The following is a 19,505-nucleotide window of genomic DNA, read 5'->3' on the forward strand; positions in this document are numbered from 1 at the left end:
GTAACATACACGAAGTAGATCAGACTTTAGTATTACATGTTATTTCATAACATAAAAATCTCATAATGGTATATCATAATGAGCTAGATTAATAGTCCCCAAACTTTTTTCTGCCAGGGATCCCTTTGGAATCTGACTAAATGTCCCAAATCCCTTTTCTTTATACAGAAGTTTCATGACATCGGGAGCAGAACAAGAGGTGAACTCTAGCATAACTCTAGCATAACTTATGAAGGAGATTTCAGGAGTCTGGGTACCCACCTTTGGGAATCATTGCTAGATGCTAGCGAGCACAACTGTGCAAGAAAGCATCATAGCAGACATATTCTGCTCTTGGGGGAATCTGCATCACTGCATGTGCACAAAATTCATGGACTCCACAGATTTCTTTGCTTCCATGCAGAAAAATTACTTCTGAGGGGGAAGCAAAAGAAAGCCTGAAAGACTGGTCATGCACACAAGAATCACCACTGCTTCTCTCCTTGTCAGGATCCTGCCCCAAATTATCCCTGCTCCATACAAGCCAGGAACCAAATTAACTGATGTAAAGCAGACTTTCTTACACTCTGGCTCTTTTGCAGTTAGATGCCCTTTAACTTACTTACATTGACTAATGATGTGTAAAGAAAAGTAAGTTGGTGCAACTTGAATGCTGAATATTTTGCTACAGAGTACTGGTATTTTTGCATTGGTAAAATGCTTCCAGTGCAGACATAACCTGTAAGCTCCTTGGGGCAGAAACCAGCCTTTTGTTCTGTGCCTAGCACAACGATGGGGGCCTGTACCACAGCTAGGGTTCCAAGGCACTATGATAATAGAAATAATAATAATCTCATATAAACTCTTATATTAAAGGATCTCTTTTCTTCATCACCAGTACCTTGTTACTTTAACTTTGTAACACAGTTCATGGGAGGGGGAAGAGTGATTTGTATTATATTAAAAGCCATCACAACTATTACATGCATGATATTTATTGGTGCTTATGGTGGTCACTTGAAAGAAATGTCACTCTCTGTTGTTTTTCTTAAAGAAAAACCAGCATACAAAGACGCTATTTAATTACCTGTCTGCACCACTTCATCCACTTAAATGTTACAGCAGTTCTCAGTGCAACATTACAAGACTCATATATGATGAAACTGCAAAGAATAATAAAAATCAGAGTGCTAAAGCAGAATTGTCATTGTTATTCCCATTCAAGTAGTTGCTAATGGTACTGAATAAAACAACACGACTTGAGTTTATTCTGTCTAGAAGAATACTACACTGTCCTTGTTTTGGGATAATCATAGCTGTTACCTTTAATAAATAAGAAAATAGGTTTCTCAAGCTATGTCTACACTGCAGAGCTTTTCCGGAATACAAGAGGTATCCCGGAAAAGCTTTGCCGCGTCCAAGGAACGCATCTGCTTTTCCAAAAAAAAATTCAGAAAAGCAAACACATTTTTCTGCATCCCTGTAAATCTTGTTCTACGAGGAAGAAGGGATGTTCCAAAAGAGGGGTTTTTCCCCCCGACATTTGGCTCTGTGTAGATGGGCCAAATGTCAGAAAAGCCTCTTTCGGAAGAAAAGCGGAAAAAGATACACAAATTGCAGTTTGCAATTTGCATATCTTTTTCCAACTTTTCCCTACAGTGTAGACATAGCCCCACAATGCTCATGGAAAATACACTGATCCATCACAATATCTGTGCATACAGCATCTTTAAAACCTTGCTTTAAAGCTCATTAAATCAATGTCTGTTTTTCTATTGTTTGTAATGGGTTTGGATGTATAACAAGGCTGAGAAATTTGCATGCCTTTAATTTAGTGGTTTGCTTGTGACACGCCCCTCCCCATTCTGATCTATTTCTTTTTCATACTGGAAACTAATGTAGTGCTCTAGTAATACGGGTTAAGTGAATCTGTGTTCTGACAATACCACCCAATAGCCTATGAAAATAACTTATCAAGAGCTAACAGAGGATGTTTGGTGTTGTCTGAAGTCATGAAGACAGCGCTCAGAATAGATTTTTCAATTATCTAAGGCATGTCCTAATGAAAGACAGAGGGAAGCACATCACTGTCTATTACGCGCCCTCTCCTCCCCCCTTTTTTCCCCCGCCTCTACCCCCTTCCTTGTATTTCCATTAGCAACATAATCAAATTGTCTTGCCAAGTGAGTGATGTGGTAGTTTTATACAAAACAAGAGCAAAGACATTTTCAATAGCTATGCAGCTTGTGCTTGACAGTGGGGGGAGAAAAGAGAAAACACAGGAGAATTGAATGAATGTACAAATTAGAGTACATTTTAAAAATCTAGAAATATAAGCACTGGTGCTGGAACAATTTTATAGTGGGAATGCTGAGAGCCAGTGAACCAACTGTAAACCCTGGTTCCCTCACCTACAAATATAATGCCCAATTTTTCAGTCAGGGAAAATTCCCATTGAATTCAATAAGACACTCGCTGTGTCATATAGTCTGTCAGAAAGCATTGTTACTATAGCGATCTAGAGCATGCATGGCTCCATAGTTCCCTTAATTTCTGGGCTCATTTTTGTCAACCTGCACTCAGGTGAGTAGCTACATTAGAGCCAGGATGATTCACGTACACAAGGACTTGCAAGATTGGGCCCAATTCATTATTGCCTTGCACTGCACCTTGTATAGTCATATACAGTGGTGGTACAAAGTGACTGCACAATGCTGTGATCAGGAGCAATGAAAACTCCCTAAAAGTGTTGGGGGAGGTACGTCACCTAAACTGTGGCCTCACCCCCCATGCCACTCTTTCCCCCTCCAAGGCTCTGCCCATGCACTCTGAGAACCTGCCCACCCACTCCGAGACCCCTCTCCTTCAGGCCTCAACCCTGCTTTGTCCTTTTTGCGCTCTGCGCCTGTTGCTTGCCCATATGACTTGTAAAAAGTAAGAGGGCATTTAGCCCTCTTTTAACCTCGATGGGGACATACCTCGGGATCCTCCTATTCCATGCTCCTGGCTGTCATTCTAGACTGGTAACATTTTACAGCTACTTTGCACTAGTATAAATAATAATAATCATACCTAGCTCTTTGGCACTTTGCATCAACAGATGCCAAAGCACTTTACTGAGGAGACCAGTATCATGATCCCTTTCACAGATGCAGAAACTGAGGAACAGAGAGAAGTAACTGACCCCAGGGCAACCAGCAGCATAGGTCACAATGGAGAGAGCAACCGTAAGGCAATTTTTTTGTCTCCCTTCTAACTGTCTCAAATAAACAAACCTCTTTTGTTATGAAATTTCTCCTTCTTAGGTTTGCAGTTTAAAATAATCTAGATTTGCAGGCAGCTCCAAACTTGGCTTTGCAGTTTTGAAATATCAATATGTCTGTCTCTATATCTATACATACACATACAAAGATTTTGTAAAGAGTACGATGCAGATTTAAAAAGATTATCACTGGATCATTTTACATGCAGCACTAATTATCTCCATTGTATCACACTTCAACAAGCTATACGTTTTAACTTTAAGCTACAGTGTTATAGCTGAAAATGTTGAAACAAACGGGTTAAATCCACATGGGCTGGCTGGGGTATGTTAGTGTTACTTTAATGAAATCAATGGATCTATGCTGATTTATACCAGATGAAGAGCTGATTTTACCCTTTAAAAAAAGCAGGATAGGGGTAACATTATAGACAGCACCGCTTTCATTTCAAAATGAGCATTTGCACTGAATGATAAAACACTCTCTACAAATACCAATAAACTATACATAGTAGAACTCTGTTTTATGCACTTGGAACTTATGATGAATCACTCATAGGCACAGACATTCCTCCCTCTCCCCACCCCGCTCCACCCCAGCCCCACTCCCACTCCATCTCTTTTCCCAAGCTCCTGCCCAGCTTCTTACTGCCCTGCTCTGCCCCCAACCTGCCTCTTCCCATCCTCTAGTTACCCCCACCCCGCTCCAAGTGAACTCCATCCTCACTCCTTTCCCACCCTCCTGGAGCCTGTTTCAAGCAGGTGAGAGGCACTGAGAGGAACAGGAAGGAGTTGATCAGCGGGGTGGCCGGCAGGTGAGAAATGCTGGGGAAAGGGAAGGGAGGGAGCTTGGTTGTGCTGGCTGTTGAGCACCCACTAATTTTTCTCAATGGGTGCTCCAACCCCAGAACACTCAGGGAGTCAGTAGCTAGGCAACGAGTTATAAAAAATACATTTCTGCTGCCAAAATCATCTTTCTGCTGATGAATCTGATGTCAGTCCTTCAGCCAAGATTCAAGTGGCTGTACAGGTTTGAAAGGACTGAGGGCTTGTCTTCACATACTATGCTGCTTTTGCTCTTTAGTGAAAATGCTCCTGAGCCAATGAGAGTGCTTCTCACATCGCTATAGTTAATTCTTCCTGAGAGGAGGTAACAGCATCTATATGGGGGTTAAGCCAGTATAGCTGCAGTATGTCACTCTGGGGTGTGGATTTTTTTCACACTCCTAAGCAATGCTATTATATTGATACAGATCTGTGGTATAACCTGGCCTGACACCTGGTCTACACTTAAAAATTAGCTTTACCTGGTTACTGAATGCATTTTTCACTGCACTGACTTCAACACTCACCTACTGATTGGCAGTCAAAAAGGATTTCTCAAAGCACAGAGCATTAGACAGAATGAAGAACAATGCCTCCAATCAATGCTTCCATTGACCTAGCTATGACACTCTTTGCCCCAAAGCAACACCCTGGCACCAGGGATGAAAATAAAACCTGAGACTTACTAGTACACAACCTAAAGTGTCCAAGGTCCTGAGCAAAACAGGGGGTGTGGCTCTGGACCCTCAGAAGGGGCAGGGCCTTGGCAGGGCTGGGGACCAGACTCCCCTAGCCAGTGCTTCATGGTCACCATGGCAGGGGCCATGGCAGCAACAGGTAGGAGCCCTGGGGCTCTGGCTATGATGTGAAGCCCTTGGGCTCTCATTGGGACTCAGCTCACTGCTTTTGATCCCCCACTCCCTCAGTCAGTGGTTCTGCCAGTAGGGTCCGGCAGTGCAGCTGTGGGATGCTGGAGCAACCTCTGTCCACAAGGAGCTTGGCACCCTATTCCCCCAACCCCCACAGACAGGGCTGCTGCCGCTCCGTGCTGCTCCCTGTGTATCAGAGACAATAGCATGGGGAGGCAGATGGGAGCTGGTCTGCGTAGGGACCGGTTTTTAAACTGTATCAGAGGCAGCATTGCAAGGTGGCAGGGGGCTCCCTGGGAGTGGGGCCAGGAGCATACTGGCTGCCAGGGGTGAGCAGCAAGTAATCGTGAATCCACTAAGAATTTTAACCGTTACACAATTATCAAAATAAACAATTTCTAACATCTCTACTTAGCATCCCCATATTGACCATTGTCATATAATTATGATATGTTGTGTACAAAATATGCGTTATGAGGTATCATTCTAAAAGTCTTGATCTGTTGAACATTAATATGCTGTTGGATTGTATGTGCTCTCCTTGTATGTGAACTTAGGAAGTTTTGCTACGTGTGTCTTACTGAAATATGTTGTGAAGTTGAAAACACAACTTTCTTTCAGGCACAACAATGAACAATGATTGCAGTGTGGACGTAATTAAAGTTTTTTTCAGAAAAACATTCGTTTTTCTGAAAAAAAACAAAAAACTCTGTAGTGTAGACATACCCCAGAGGGAGCAGGTAGGCATGGAGGATGCTTGATACAGTGTGTGTGTGTTTGTGTGTGGAGGGGGGTTCAGAATGGAGTCTCATGTCTAGGGTTGCCAGATGATTTCAACAAAAATACCGGACACACTTGATATTGCATCACAATGTACATTACATCTTATTCAGAAAATTCTGGACATTTATATTTTCTCAATTTGTTTCCAGAACAGAAAGCTCAAATACTGGACTGTCCGGTTCAAAACCAGACACCTGGCAACCCTACTCATGTCAAGAAAAAAATATCTTTCCAGGAAGCTGGATGAAGCTATAAAAGAGGGGAAGTGACATCATCACTTGGCTTCAATCCTAACCCCCTAAAACACAACACCTGAAAAAACCTGAGGAACAAAGACTGAACTGAGAAGGGGGTCTCAGGAGGGACAGAAGAATTCTAGCCTGTGTAAACAAAAGCTGTAACCTGCTTGTACTAGCTAACAGGATGAGACACTGCTTGAGTCAAATCTTATCTAGTTTATAAAGTTTAGATTGCATTTTGTTTTATTTCTTAGGTAATTGGCAGTGATCTGTATGCTATTACTTATTGTGACCTTAAGTCTACCTTGCTCTAGTTAATAAATCTGTTTTTTTTTTTTTTACCTAAAAGCATCTTTGCAGAACAAAGGGAAATCTGCTCAGGAGTGGGGATGGTGCACTGTTTTTTCCGTATTAAGGGAGGGGCTGATTGGGTACTAAATGTACACTGGTCAGGGTTTTGACCAAGCCAGATGATACAGCTGTGGTGTCCTAGGTTGTGGAGCTTGGGTGGAAGCTGGCTGAAGCCTCCCTATTATTAGTGCTGAGAGGAACCATTCATGTAACTCCAGCTGCCTGTGTACAGATTTGTGTGAGTGCAGGACCAGGAGAGGCAGCTTATCACAGCCAAACATTGTGAGAGGGGCCCCAGATTGGTATGCCAGTGTTGGTATTCTGTGTTGTACCCTGGGGAAGTCCGTCACACTAACTACCATCTTTCAGAGAACTGGACTAACTACATTGATTTGGGGGTGGGAAGCGGAGGGCGGGGGAAGTGCCTTTTGTTGATGTAGGAAGTATCTACACTATGGTGCATAATAGTGCTGCTTTAGTGTAGACACACCTGCGAGAACTGGCAGCAAAACACAGCAAACTCAGGCACACTGTATACATTTGTTACCACTAATTATGTACATGATTATTGAACAATTGATAAGTTATGTGCTACATACAATTATGTGCTATTGTAATTAGGAACTGTTCCATTTTAGGAACTTATTGATTTTATTAATTCCACAGTACCCAATTAACTTGTAAATCTGGGATTGTGGTATATATAAACTTTCTATTCAAATTAAATCTGATTCTCAGAGATTTATACCAGGATCCTTTAAAGTTGCATTGGGCCAAAACTTGTTGTTTGAGGTGTATTAAGTACAAGTTAGCAACACTGGTTTGAATTCTAATTACAATGTACCACAGTTCTTAACATGCTTTGTATAGCAACAGCTATTAAGTATCTTAAAGTCATTTATACATGCCTCTACAACATGTCTTTTAAAATAACAAATTTCTGGTGATTATTCATAGAAGTTCAACAATCTATAAGCGTTACTTCATTTATTATAGAATGTTATTATTGTAAAAGGGCAATACTGCATCTAAAGATGTCAAAGGGACTTTTGCTAGGGACATCAGTGAGAGCTGAGTCTGACCCATGCTAACAAAACGCAGTATCTGTGGAAATGTCTTGTATGCTGTATGAAGTGCAGGAGTTCTAATGGGCCACTCTTGGATTCAGAAAGCTTCTCCCCGCCCCGCCCCCTCATCCCGTTACTATAAGAATTTTTATTCTATTCCACTTCTTTAAGCACACTCAGTGAGAAGAGACTCAGGTTCAGAGGAGGAATTTCTCCAACTGAACATCAGTTTCCTGTAAAATGAAGATTTGGGGCCAGATTCTCTACTCTCTTACAACTTGGGAAATCAGTTATATCTGTGCAAAGGAAGCATATCCCTGCTATTTTGCATGTGTGTCACTACACAAGGGGCAAGGCAATGGAGAATCAGTCTTGAATGCTTGATCATGGATGTCAAAGACAATTGATTGCAAGGGTTCATGCCTGTCAGGGGCGGGATGCTGGGACTAGAGCCCACAAAGCCTCATGGGTGCAAATCACCTTCAATTCTCACAGAAGCCAGTGGGAGTTGAAAGAGCAACTCCCAGGGTTGGGCCCCATACCTTGAATTAAAATGGCTGTAGTATAATTTCACACCTTTGATTTCTCTGGCACTGTGTAACAATCAGAGCCCCTACCTCTTCTAATTCCTGTGAGAAAGGTACATACTCCAGAGAGAAAAGTGAACAGAGGTGCAGGAGCAATGTTTATAGTATGGGTGCAGAGAGTTCTTGAACCCAACAGGCAACCAGGTATATAATGGACACCATTTCAAACCAGGGGGTGCTGCAGCACACACACCCCAACCCGGAGTTCCAGCACTTGTGAAGGTAAAGAATTAGTAGCACTGAGACGGGAGAAGAGTAATTGGTCAAGATGTTTCCCCTGCACGTGCCTGAAGCTAGACTCCCGTATGGCTTGGTTTGCAGCCTTTTCGTGTGCTTCCCCGCATCACCTCAACTCCATCACCGTGCTACAGAGTCTTATTTAAAACTCCGTAACAGCGTGACACGTTAGATCCTGGCAGCAGCGCCAGCAGCTTCGAGCGAGGTTTATTCACTGCGCTGACTGCAGTGGCCAATGCGCACGTTTAAAGTTTTCCTTGCACAAGCATGTGTCACCATGACGTGGCCAACTCTCCGGACGGGATTTAACCTAATCCTCCCGCAGTTTCATTCAAAAGACTTCCCTGTACGTGTGAAACGAACTCCGGCCCTCCCCGGTGCTCACGGTGACCGCCACCTCTTTCCTTTCAAATACCTGCTGCTTGATTCCCACTTCGGGTGCCACGCCTGGAGGTAACCCCGCTCAGTCCGAAGGGCTGGTTTACACCCGTTACACACCGCGCTCTGAGATCACCTTCCTCTGCTCAGGCAGGGAAACGTGCATCGCTTCTTTATTTGCTGGCACAGGGCTGGGACACACCACGCCCCTCTCCTGCCTGCCTGCCTCCTACTTCTGTTGGGAAGCGCGGTGGGTGCGGAGGGAAGTTACAAAAATCCGTGGATGTTTCAAACGCGGGAGGAAGGCGCTTTGCGCAACGCGGAGCCCGGCGGCAGCGTCTCAGAGCCCCTCAGTCGCACACTGACAAAAGAGATGGCTCTTCCAGAAAGTTGCGCCCCCTTTCCACCCCGGGTCCCCGTAGATAAGAGGCTCCCGGGGCTGCCACACTCCCCCTCCCCCGAAAGAGTTAACAGGACGAGCCCTGCTTCAGAGGCCGGGCAAGCCCCAGAGGAAGCAGGCTTGGGGTTATCTCGCCAGTGCGTTTCTGAGGGAAGGCTGTGCAGGGCGGGGGAGTGTGTCTTTGCACTGGCCACGCTCCGGGTCCGCGCCCGGCAAGGGCTGCAGGAGCGGCGCGGGAATGGCCTCGCCCTCCCAGCGCTGGCGAGGGGGGGTGGGCAGAGCCACCAGGGTGCAGCCCAAAGGCGCTGAGCGCACCCCTCCCCCCGCGGCACCAAGCAGCACGTGTGCCTGCCAGCGAGCTCCGGCTGCGCCGCCGCCGCCGCCCAGCTGAGCAAAGCGGAGACTCCCAAGGGCTCTTTAAATACGGGCTATAAATACTTCGACGGAGGCCCGCGCCTGATTGGTCGCCGCGTCCCGGCTGCTTTGCATACAGACCCCGCTCCCTCCCCCAGCCGCACAGCTGGAGCCGCCGCCCTGGCTGCAGTAGCAGCAGCCGCGGCGCGGGGAGCGCCCAGTCCCGGGCTTCGCGGGAACGCGCGCGCGTGATTGCCCTGCAGGGCCCCGGCCGCCTTTGAACTCTGGAGCATTTTAATCACACGGCGGAGACTTTTTTTCCTGGTTGGGTCCCGGCCACAGCCAGTTCTGCAAGCTCAGGCCGACCTAGATTCAGCCAGAGGCGTGCTTGCGTGCCTGTGCCGCCTCCTCTCACCTAGTGCACCAGTACACTATACAGAGTGGGTTGCACACGCCTGTGAAAGTCTTAAAACTGTGCCTTAAACACCCAGTCCCCTCAGAAAAGGAACCTGAACCAAACCCCATGTGGCAAAAACTCCCTTCTGCCCACCCAGGCCCTTCTTAGAGAGAAGTTAGGGTCCAAACTGTGAGCAAGAGCCTAGACTGGGCAAATTACCTATTGCCCTACGATTATGTCTCTGTAGCGGGCCAGAACCAAGTCTGCAAGCTCTGAAAACTTTTGGAGAGCTCAGCTGCAGCACCACCTTCCCAAGTCAGGTCCATCATTGCTGCAGTGAATGACTTGACTTCATACATGCTCAGTGATATATTTTTGGAATTCCTCAGGGGTGGGGTGGGAAAGACAAAGGTTTCCAAGCTGTGGACGTCAATAGTGTGTTGTAATAGTTCTGTAAATGACAGTGCAAACCACAAAAAGATATCTAGGAGTTTGGGGCTGAAGGGGGATGAGGAAGCAAGAAATACATTCCCTAGCTGGAAGCTACTGCATATTTAATAACAGATGATAAAAAACAGCTTAGTGGAGCAGATGAATTCTCTTAGCTCTTCACTCCCCTCTTGGTAAATAGTCCTTTCAGAGAATGTCCCTATGTCTAACAAGCCTTCTACAGCATCTGACGAAGTGGATCTTTGCCCACAAAAGCTTATGCTCCAATAAATCTGTTAGTCTGAGGTGCCACAGAACTCCTCGTCTCTTTTGCAGATTCAGACTAACACAGATGCCTCTGATGCCTTCTACATCAGGGGGCTAAGAACCATACTACTTTAATTATATTTAGGCTTGGCAGAATTCTTTTTTAATAACTGAGAGCTAATATCAATGTTTATTTTAAGCACTTATTTTTAATTAATTTGCTATGTCAAAGCTGCAGGAAATGGGGGAAGATGACACTCATCTAACAACAGTAGATGCAGTGCAAAATGTTAGAGCTTTATGACTGTTGAAATGCAAACTGTCCACATCCTTTTAAGAATCCTCTTACAGAGTTCCTTCCCTATTATTCTGTTGGTAAGGAGTGGGAGATCCCCATCCATCCCTACAAAAGAAGCCACTGGGCCTGCCACCATACCTGGCAGATTCCTAAAGATATGGGTATTCATTTAGGCTACGTCTATACTGTTATGCTATTTCAGGATGCCAGAGTATCCCTAGATATCCCGCGTCTTCATAGCAAGCCCGTTATTTTTAAATATAACAGGCTCACTATTCCAATGTCCCTGTAAACCTCATTCCACAAGGAATAAGGGACGTTTCAGAATAGCAGGTTATTTCCAAAGTTGGTGATATGTAGGGCCAAAGTGTGAAACAAGCTATTTCAAAGTAAGATTGAAATAAGATAAGAAATTTGCAGAGCTCAAATTGCTTATCTTATTTTGAGCTACAGTGCAGTATAGACATACCCTTAGAGACCTAGGGTCCTGCCATGAGGGCAGGGGACTGGACTTGATGATCTCTCGAGGTCCCTTCCAGTTCTAGTGTTCTATGCTTCTATGGCTTCCATAGTTGCTCTGGTCTCTGCAGCCTCCACATCCCTAGCATTCCCTTGGAATTGTACTAGCACGGATTTTCCCCTGGCCACTGTTTCTTCTAGAATGCTTCATAAAAGATCGTTTAGATGTAATCTGATCAATTTCCAGCTACTTCCAATGCTGACTGAAAGGTTGAGGGGACAATCGGGCTGAAACATATAATTGTCGCATGAGGTACATGAGGAATGAAATGCTTCCAGTTGTATTGGTATGTGACTGCGTCAACAACTCACATAAGTCTCACACTGTTTGATATTTAGGATAAAGCCCCAAATCTCAAAATCATGAGATTATGAAAATCTCAGTTCTCCATTAAACTTCTAGCTGGCGTAGCTGTGGAGATATACCTGAAGATATGAACTCTAATACACACAGGGAGCAAAGTAAGATATATTTGATCCATTCATGACTTCATGGGACCCGATTCACGTCACGATTTCTGAATTCTGGGGGCTGGCCTCAATGTACAGTCATGAATGCCTCAATGTACAGTCATGAAATGCATGATGGTAAAGAACAGTCAAATAGAACAGCAATGTCAGCCATTAGAAAATGTGTATATTCTACTATAGGATGGGGGGAAAGGTCCTGGTCCAATTCCCGCTGGACTTTAGTGGAGCTACATTGATTTATGGAATAAAATTCAAGCTACTGTAAGCTATATTTTTTGCACTTTTTGACTTTTATATCCTACTTTAATTGAGAACAGCTTATTTTAAAAATATTAGCTGTCCTGCTTTTGTTCTGAAGTGTGAGGGAGATAGCCTGCAGGTTTATATAAATACACACAAGTGTGCACATACAGCAGATTCAGCTAGAAAAAGTTGCTACTACCATCTCTTTTTTTGTTTCCCTTCACTTTTGTTACTGGGAGTGGCTGTTAGTATATTGTTTCAGGAGAGATCTGACCGTACATTTAGCAATTATCCTTTCGTGTTTTTTTTTACAGAAGGGGCCTGACTGCTTTTACAGAGCACCCCAAACCAGTTAACAAAAGTGTGAGTTTGGTATGCACAAGGAATGTCAAGTCAAGCCCTACACCAGATTTGTATAAATTGGATTGTGAGCACCTTATGGGAATTACTACTTCAGGAGATGAATAAATAGTAAGAGCCAAAATCTCAATGCATTTGCTTTTGTACTATTATTTTGTAATAGACTGGAGTGAGAAAATACAGAAAATATAGCCAATGACCCTATTGCAACTCTTTCCAAGAATATTTTAAATAATATTTTTCAAAACTTCAAAGGTTTTAAAATTAGGCCATATAGAACTATGCTGATCAGCTTTCCATAGGACAAATCTTGAACCTGCCTGAGCCCAAATCCACATATGGATTCAACCCAAATCATGAGCCCACATATGCTTATACATTCAGGCCAAAAACAGTGGAAAAATCCCGAAGTGAATGCATGAGACCTGGGTGGGGAAGAACATTTTCAATAGCTCTTTTCCGGTTATCTTATATAGAGGTTAAAACATTGGCCATTACTGTAAGTCAATACATTATTTAGGATAGTAATGGAGACTTCTTTCTATAGTTTATGGGCTTGGAAGCCATAATTTAACTGCAACCATGACAACTTGACAAGCTGTCAAAGAGTTTAATCTCAGAGGACATACTAGAGAGATGCAAATTAAATAAAGAGAGGTTTTAAAGCTAATCAGAAGTGACACTTAATGGCTTTGTATTGGGGAACCGTTTTATTTGCATGCCCAGAAAAAGAGACTGTACTCACCATTGAGTATAAGGCTGTATTCTTGTGATAAACTCCACAGGTTAAAATCTTCCTTTGCATAGCATTCTCTTTGAATCTTTTTTCAATATTGGTATGGGAAAATGGTAAAGAAAAAGGAGCCCAGATCAGTTTTTAACATCCCAAATTCTCACTCTGCAACAGCAAATTATTATTTCTGGCTTTATATCCTGAAGAAATAGTATCTATTCATCAGAGGCTACTCATGAGCTAGGTAAGCCAGAAATAATGATCTCAGTAAACTGGACTTTGTAAATGCCTAGAGGTCTGACATTGCCCTGTTTTTGGCATTAAATAACTTATCCAAAAACAGTGCAAGCCAAAAATCAGACTGTTCAAGATGACTGAACATAATTATGCTTCCTCACAACTTTTGAAAGGACTTTGTATTTTAGTGGCAGAGTGCCCCCTACCTGTGAGTGGATTTCCCATTCCTCCCTGGAAAATAAAATAAAATTGTGACAGATTATAGATAACAATACAACCCAGACATTCTGAACAAATCTGGCAGCCTGTTTCTTTAGAATGTCTTGGGATGAGGTGTCTAAATTTAACGTGAACGTTTAACTAAATGTAAACACTCCCTTCTCACTAGTGAGGTCATGTTGCAAACACTAGGAATACCAGGAAGTTAATGACTGGTGGTAGGTAATCACAAAGTTAAAATTATAGTTGTGTGTATGAATGTTGGGTTTGTGAAGGGTTCTAGCTGGGTTAGCAGCCCTAGAGACTGCAGCTGTCTGGACTCGGTACAGCTTGGACAACAGCAAAGTAAGTCTCCTGCACGTGGACCTCCCTAAAGTGCTTTAACTCTTTCTGGGAGGAACTCTCAGAGGGGCAGCCGTGTTAGTCTGTAACCTTAAAAACAATGAGAAGTCCTGTGGCACTTTAGGCTATGTCTACACTGTGGAGCTATTTCGGGATACCAGAAGTATCCCGAAATAGCTATGCTGCATCTATTGAAGCATCCCATTATTTTGAAACAGATTTTGAAATAACGGGCAGTTTCCTTCATTCCACAAGGGTTAAGGGGTATTTCTGAATAGTGAGTTATATCAAAATTTGTGCTCGTAGACAGCACCAAATTTCAAAATAAGCTATTTCAAAATTAGTTCAAAATAAGCTACATATAAAAAATAATTTATTTTTGAGGTAAGGGTGCATTGTAAGGGTGCATATAGACTAACAAATTTATACGGTCATGAACTTTCATGGGTAAAACCCACTTAATCCGATAAGTTGGAATTACTTTCTCAGAGGTTACAGGATCTGTTAGACAGTCTCCAAGCCCAGTCACTTCTTGGCATTTCTGCTGAAGCTGCCAACAAAGTTACTATTTAGTTCCATTTTTTTTACAAACACTTGTCTCCCAGGAGTGAAGCCAGGGCACAAATCTCTTTCCACACAGCCCACTAAAGTGTCTTACTGTCATACGCAGAACTTGACCCAGTAATCTAGAGGTCAAAGACATTTTTCTCAATTCCCAATAATACAGCTGGTGAAAAAGAGGAAACTATACATAAATGTCAGCTTTCTCACCCTTCCCTCCCCAAATATAAAAAAATCGTCAAAATCATCAGAATTCAAAATACCTCAGACAACTTTACCTAAGAATAACTACTCAGTCACAGGAACTATAAAATTCTGTCCTATAGACTTACTCAGAGTTGCCCAGATCTTTCAGGGCAGGGGGTTTGTCAGTGTGGGGGATGCAGGAGTCAGGGTAGTACCCTGGGGATGTAGGAGGCTCAGGGCAGGAGGCCAAAGGCATGGGGGGTTCAGAAGTCAAGGTGGGGGGCTTAGGAGGGGCTCAGTGCAGGGGGCTGGGCATGTGTGTGGTGTGAGAGTGAAGGTTGGGGGTTAAGAGGCACTCAGGGTAGGGGTACAGAAATCAGGGTGATGGTTGGGAGGAGGAGGAGCTCAGAGGAAGGGGACTCAGGGCAGGTGTGGGGCTGGCTGCCAACTTCTCCCTGGGGAGCAGCCTGGAGCAGCAGGAACCTTGTCCACCAGCTTGTCCCTAGGGGATGAGCTGGAACAGGGGGACAAACTCCTGCATTACATTGAATTAAATATTGTAAGGTATGAATGGTTGTCATCAGCTGGGTCTTGGGTCCAAAGAAAATCACAGACTTCAGTAAACCCAATGGATGTTCCAAGTACTTTTTCAGGCTCCCGAGAAGGAGAAATCAATCTCCTTTATGTAGAAAAAAACAGCTGTAGACAATGTGAGGCCTGCCAAGGCAATAGGCTGCATGGTAGGTGAGAACTAAATCCTGTGGTTGCAGATAGAGGGCTTGGAGACTGGCTGTAGGCTGGGGGGGGGGGGGGGGGGGGAAGGCAGCAGAAAGCCAAGAGGCTGAGGAGGAATTGTGAGCATGAGCCTTGGAGATAACAGGCACTTCTTGTGCATAGGGATTGCTGCAGGAGCCCACACACTGTCCTTGGTTCTGCTGTGTTCAGGGAAACAGGCCTTTGTGTTCAAGGTTGTGCCAAGAATATAACTGGCTGATTACTCGTCCAAATGGAAACAATCCTGCAAGGACTCAGACTTTGGCTAACTGCTCAGGGCAAAGAATAAAAATATGATACAGTATCAAATTCCCCCCACAAGTTAAACTGCCACAATACTGAAATAACCATCCTCATGCACTGAAATGAATACAAATAAAGCCATTTTTAATCACATTGTAATTGGACACTGGGTTCAAAGGTTCAAAAAAAGAACCATGTAATGCTTGGATACATTAATATGTATGTGCTTTAACCTGGAAGATGAAAGAGTAATGTACTGGTTAAGCTATGCCTCTTGGTAGTCATGCTGTTCTTCACAGTTTCAGCCCCATCTTCTGTCCAAGACAGTCATGTATGTAACTGGAGCAGCAGATAGTTTGACATTGTCATTCTTACTGCTAAGTCATCTCAGACTGTGTTGCTCGCAGACAGTTCAGAAGCTCTCTTTTAAAAGAAGCAACCTTGATTTCCACATTGACAAACACCCAGTGCTTACACTTCCAGAATTTCTGAAGGCAAGTTTCAATGCTTCAAATTTCCAGGTAATAGAGAGGTAGAACATGTGATAGAGACTGAGGCCATGTCTTCACTTTGGGGAAGATCAATGCTGCTGCAATCAATCTTCCAGAGTTTGATTTAGTGGGTCTAGTAAAGACCCACTAAATTGAACTCAGAGGGCACTCCCATCAGCAGGCCAGTACTCCTGCTCTTGCAAGGAGTAAGGGAAGCCAACTGGAGCATTTGCTTTAGTCAGCCTCCCACTGTGAGGCGAGTGGGGAAACTTGAATCAAGGTACATCAATTCCAGCTACTTTGATTAACATAGCTGGAGTTGTGTATCTTAATTTGACCTTTTCGTTTAGTGTAGACCTGGCTTGAGACCTGTCGACAGTACCACTTAAGTCAACATAAATTATGTCTCTTTGTGGTATAAAGTAATTTACATTGACTTAACACTATGCCACTGGGAGAGGCTCTCACATCATCATAGCTTCCCCCTCTCCTTAAAGTGGATTAATTACATCAACAAGAGAGTGCTCTCCCATCAACTTATTGAGTCTTCACCAGACCAGCTAAATTGATGCCACTGCATTAATTGCAGTGGTGCTAATTTAGTTCTATAGTGAAGATAAGACCTGAAAGGCTGCATTAAGTAAACCATCTGCAACTTTATTCTTCTGAAACACAAATGCAGGTCTGCAAAAACTTTAAAGAAGTGGTTGCTTAGTATACTTGGGATATTTCTGCATCTCTCCCACTGGGAGATTCATAAAGCCACCTAGAAAACATAACTATCTTCTTCAGAAAGAATTTTTAGAAACTTTGAAATTGCAAATTCCTATTGGATAGACCCAGTAATGGCTAAGGGACACCTCTGCCAAACAGTTTATTGTCCAAACAATAGCCCAATAGCCTTTGTATAATCCTAGTTGCAAGTCTCCTGCTAGAGGTCTACTGCCTTTCAATGACCAAAATCATTCACCCCTTACTAGCCTCTGTTGCCTATCCAGGAAGGGCAACATTCATTCCTGAACCCTGCACAAAGTGTGTGCACCAAAATACGCTTATAGTTGTATTTAAAGAGAACACAAGTCTGGTGTGGGCCCTCTGCACCAATGTGAATTTCTCCCAATGTGAACATTTTGCTATTATATATTATCTAATAGAGAGGATAAAGAAATTATTGCTTATTGCCTGCCAATGCTGAAACTTTTTACAGGCTTACAAGAGTCCATTAATGGTTAGTTGAAGGTAGGGGCTCTACTCAGCCACGCCGATATCACACATTTGGAATACAAGAACACAAGTAACATTTATTAAGAAATATAACCATCAAAATAGTTTAGTAAAAGCTGCAATCCTGGCAGAATTATGTAGGGCTCAGTAAGAGATCTGACATTTGATATCTGTCACATTTTGACAGGCTGCTTCTCTAAACATCACTGCCTCCCATGGAGCCTGTACATCTCTGACTATCTTCTGTATTGGCATTTTCCCCCATTGTAGCTAAGATGGTGCTCCGTGCCTCTCATAAACCTGAGAAGGAGCCATGTGCAAGTGTCACGGGGCAAGTGTGTCCCATCCCCTTTACAGGTGGGGTAAGCATTGTTATAGACCAACAGCTATGTTTGCATGATCATTCTTAGTCTTATGGTAGCCTAGGAGCCAAAGTTAAATATGGCTGCCCTCTCCCTGAGGGCAGTATGGCCCTATGGCCAGAGTAAAATATGGCTGCCCTCCTTAGCAGAACTGGAGGGCCCAATGGCCAGAGCCAGGGAAGGGGGTTGCCAGTTAGGGATGAGTGAGAGCCAAGATAGGATGGCCCTGGAAGTGTCAAGTGTGCTCACCCTTGAGTCAATGGGGATCCAGTCAAAGAACACTAATGACACCCAACACAATGACCTGTCTCCTAGGCTACTTCCTACCCAGAGTGGGCTTCTCTGGGCTCTTCAGCCTGTGCAGTTCCCGGCAGTTCCAAGTGTCCTTGGAGCATCTGCCTGGTACTTGGAGCATCTGACTTTCCTGGTCTGGGGCTTCAGCAGTTCCCTGGTTGGAACCTGCAGCTTGAATCCTGCCTCCTTGGCAGTCAGCCCTGAGCCAAGGTGTTCCCTTTTATACCTGGTTCCCAGCCAGAGCATTCCCAGCAGGGTTGAGGGGGCGTGCCCTCTCTGGCTCATGAGGTGGAGTTAACCCATGCTTGCCTCATCAGAGCAAGGCAGGGGTGCTGGGACAATTTTTATAGTGAGAATGCTGAGCGCCGTTGAACCCAACTGGAAACCACTTCAAGCCAGAGAGCACTGCAGTACCTCTTGCACTCTTAGTTCCAACACTGATGAAGAAGGCTATGAAGAGCATACCTATTGGACAAGGCTATGAAGAGCATCATTGTTTGGACAAGCATCTTCCCTAGATTGCTAACGTGTTGTCTATTGCTGGTTCTTAAACTTATGGTGAATCAAAGTGTTTTGATTGTCGATTCTACAGCTGAGCATGTTTTGGTGTATATGTATGTAACATACAGACAGAGCCTTAAGAAAAGAGTCCAGGGTAGTATGGAAGGCTCGTTTCTTTTCTCCGTTATTCAGTTAATTTGTTGCTTGTTTAAAGTTGCCTTGTGCCTCACCTAACAGGTGGCCTATGAACGTTTCTTGGCAATAATTATAGCACCAATATTTTGAGGTTTTATAACACTGTTTACATGAGTGGGTAATGAAATTTATGGGTTTAAAATATTGGTAATTAGAATGCTTGTTGAAGCCATTGCAGTGATAATGTGAAAATAAATAAGCATGAATAATTCAATAAATGTACCCTTAACATGCATTTGCTTCTTTACCTACTCTCGTTGTCACCCTGTGGTCCTTGATCACAAACCTAACACTCTTGGAAATTTGCCAGTTGGACAGCTGTGCACCTGATGGAAATTAAGGTGAATCAGAGTAAACTAAAGTCATTTTCTCTAATATAGAAAGGCATTCTATAGTGTCAGTTTTTTCATTCCAAATATGCATGCTCTCAGATGTTCCCCCTACAATAAACACTCCATCCAGCCCCCGGGCAATAATCACAAGTTTTATCTCTTTTATTTGGGTTAATACCATCAGCTGAACTGATAACATTTTGCTTGTCTATGAAGTCCAACTATACATACTAAATGACGAGCTCTAAATTAGTTGTTCCCATTTCTGAAAGAGATCTTAGCACCATCACGGATAATTCCCTGAAAACGTCTGTCCCCAAATGAATCCATAGTACACCCACACCTTGAATACTCTGTTCACTTTGGGTTGCCTCAAAAAAGTCATATTAGAGAAGGGCACAAAAATGATTATAAGTGTGGAACACCTTCCATCTGAGGGGAAATTAAAAAAAAGGGACTGTGCAGCTTAGAAAAGAGAAGACTAACAGGGCTTCAT

General features: G+C 43.6%; 1 protein-coding gene across 1 annotated transcript in view; it reads right to left on the reverse strand.

Annotated features, from left to right (window-relative positions):
* Window positions 1–8,768, reverse strand: part of KRAS (KRas proto-oncogene, GTPase) — a 96,625-nt gene extending 87,857 nt beyond the window's left edge. Inside the window, exon 1 of the mRNA XM_006127666.5 lies at window positions 8,615–8,768. The gene's annotated coding sequence lies outside the window, so the exon portion shown is untranslated. The remainder of the gene's footprint in view (window positions 1–8,614) is intronic.
* Window positions 8,769–19,505: the final 10,737 nt, after the last annotated feature.

Source organism: Pelodiscus sinensis, chromosome 1 (assembly GCF_052426305.1).
Source record: "Pelodiscus sinensis isolate ZL-2025 chromosome 1, ASM5242630v1, whole genome shotgun sequence".
Taxonomy (NCBI): domain Eukaryota; kingdom Metazoa; phylum Chordata; order Testudines; family Trionychidae; genus Pelodiscus; species Pelodiscus sinensis.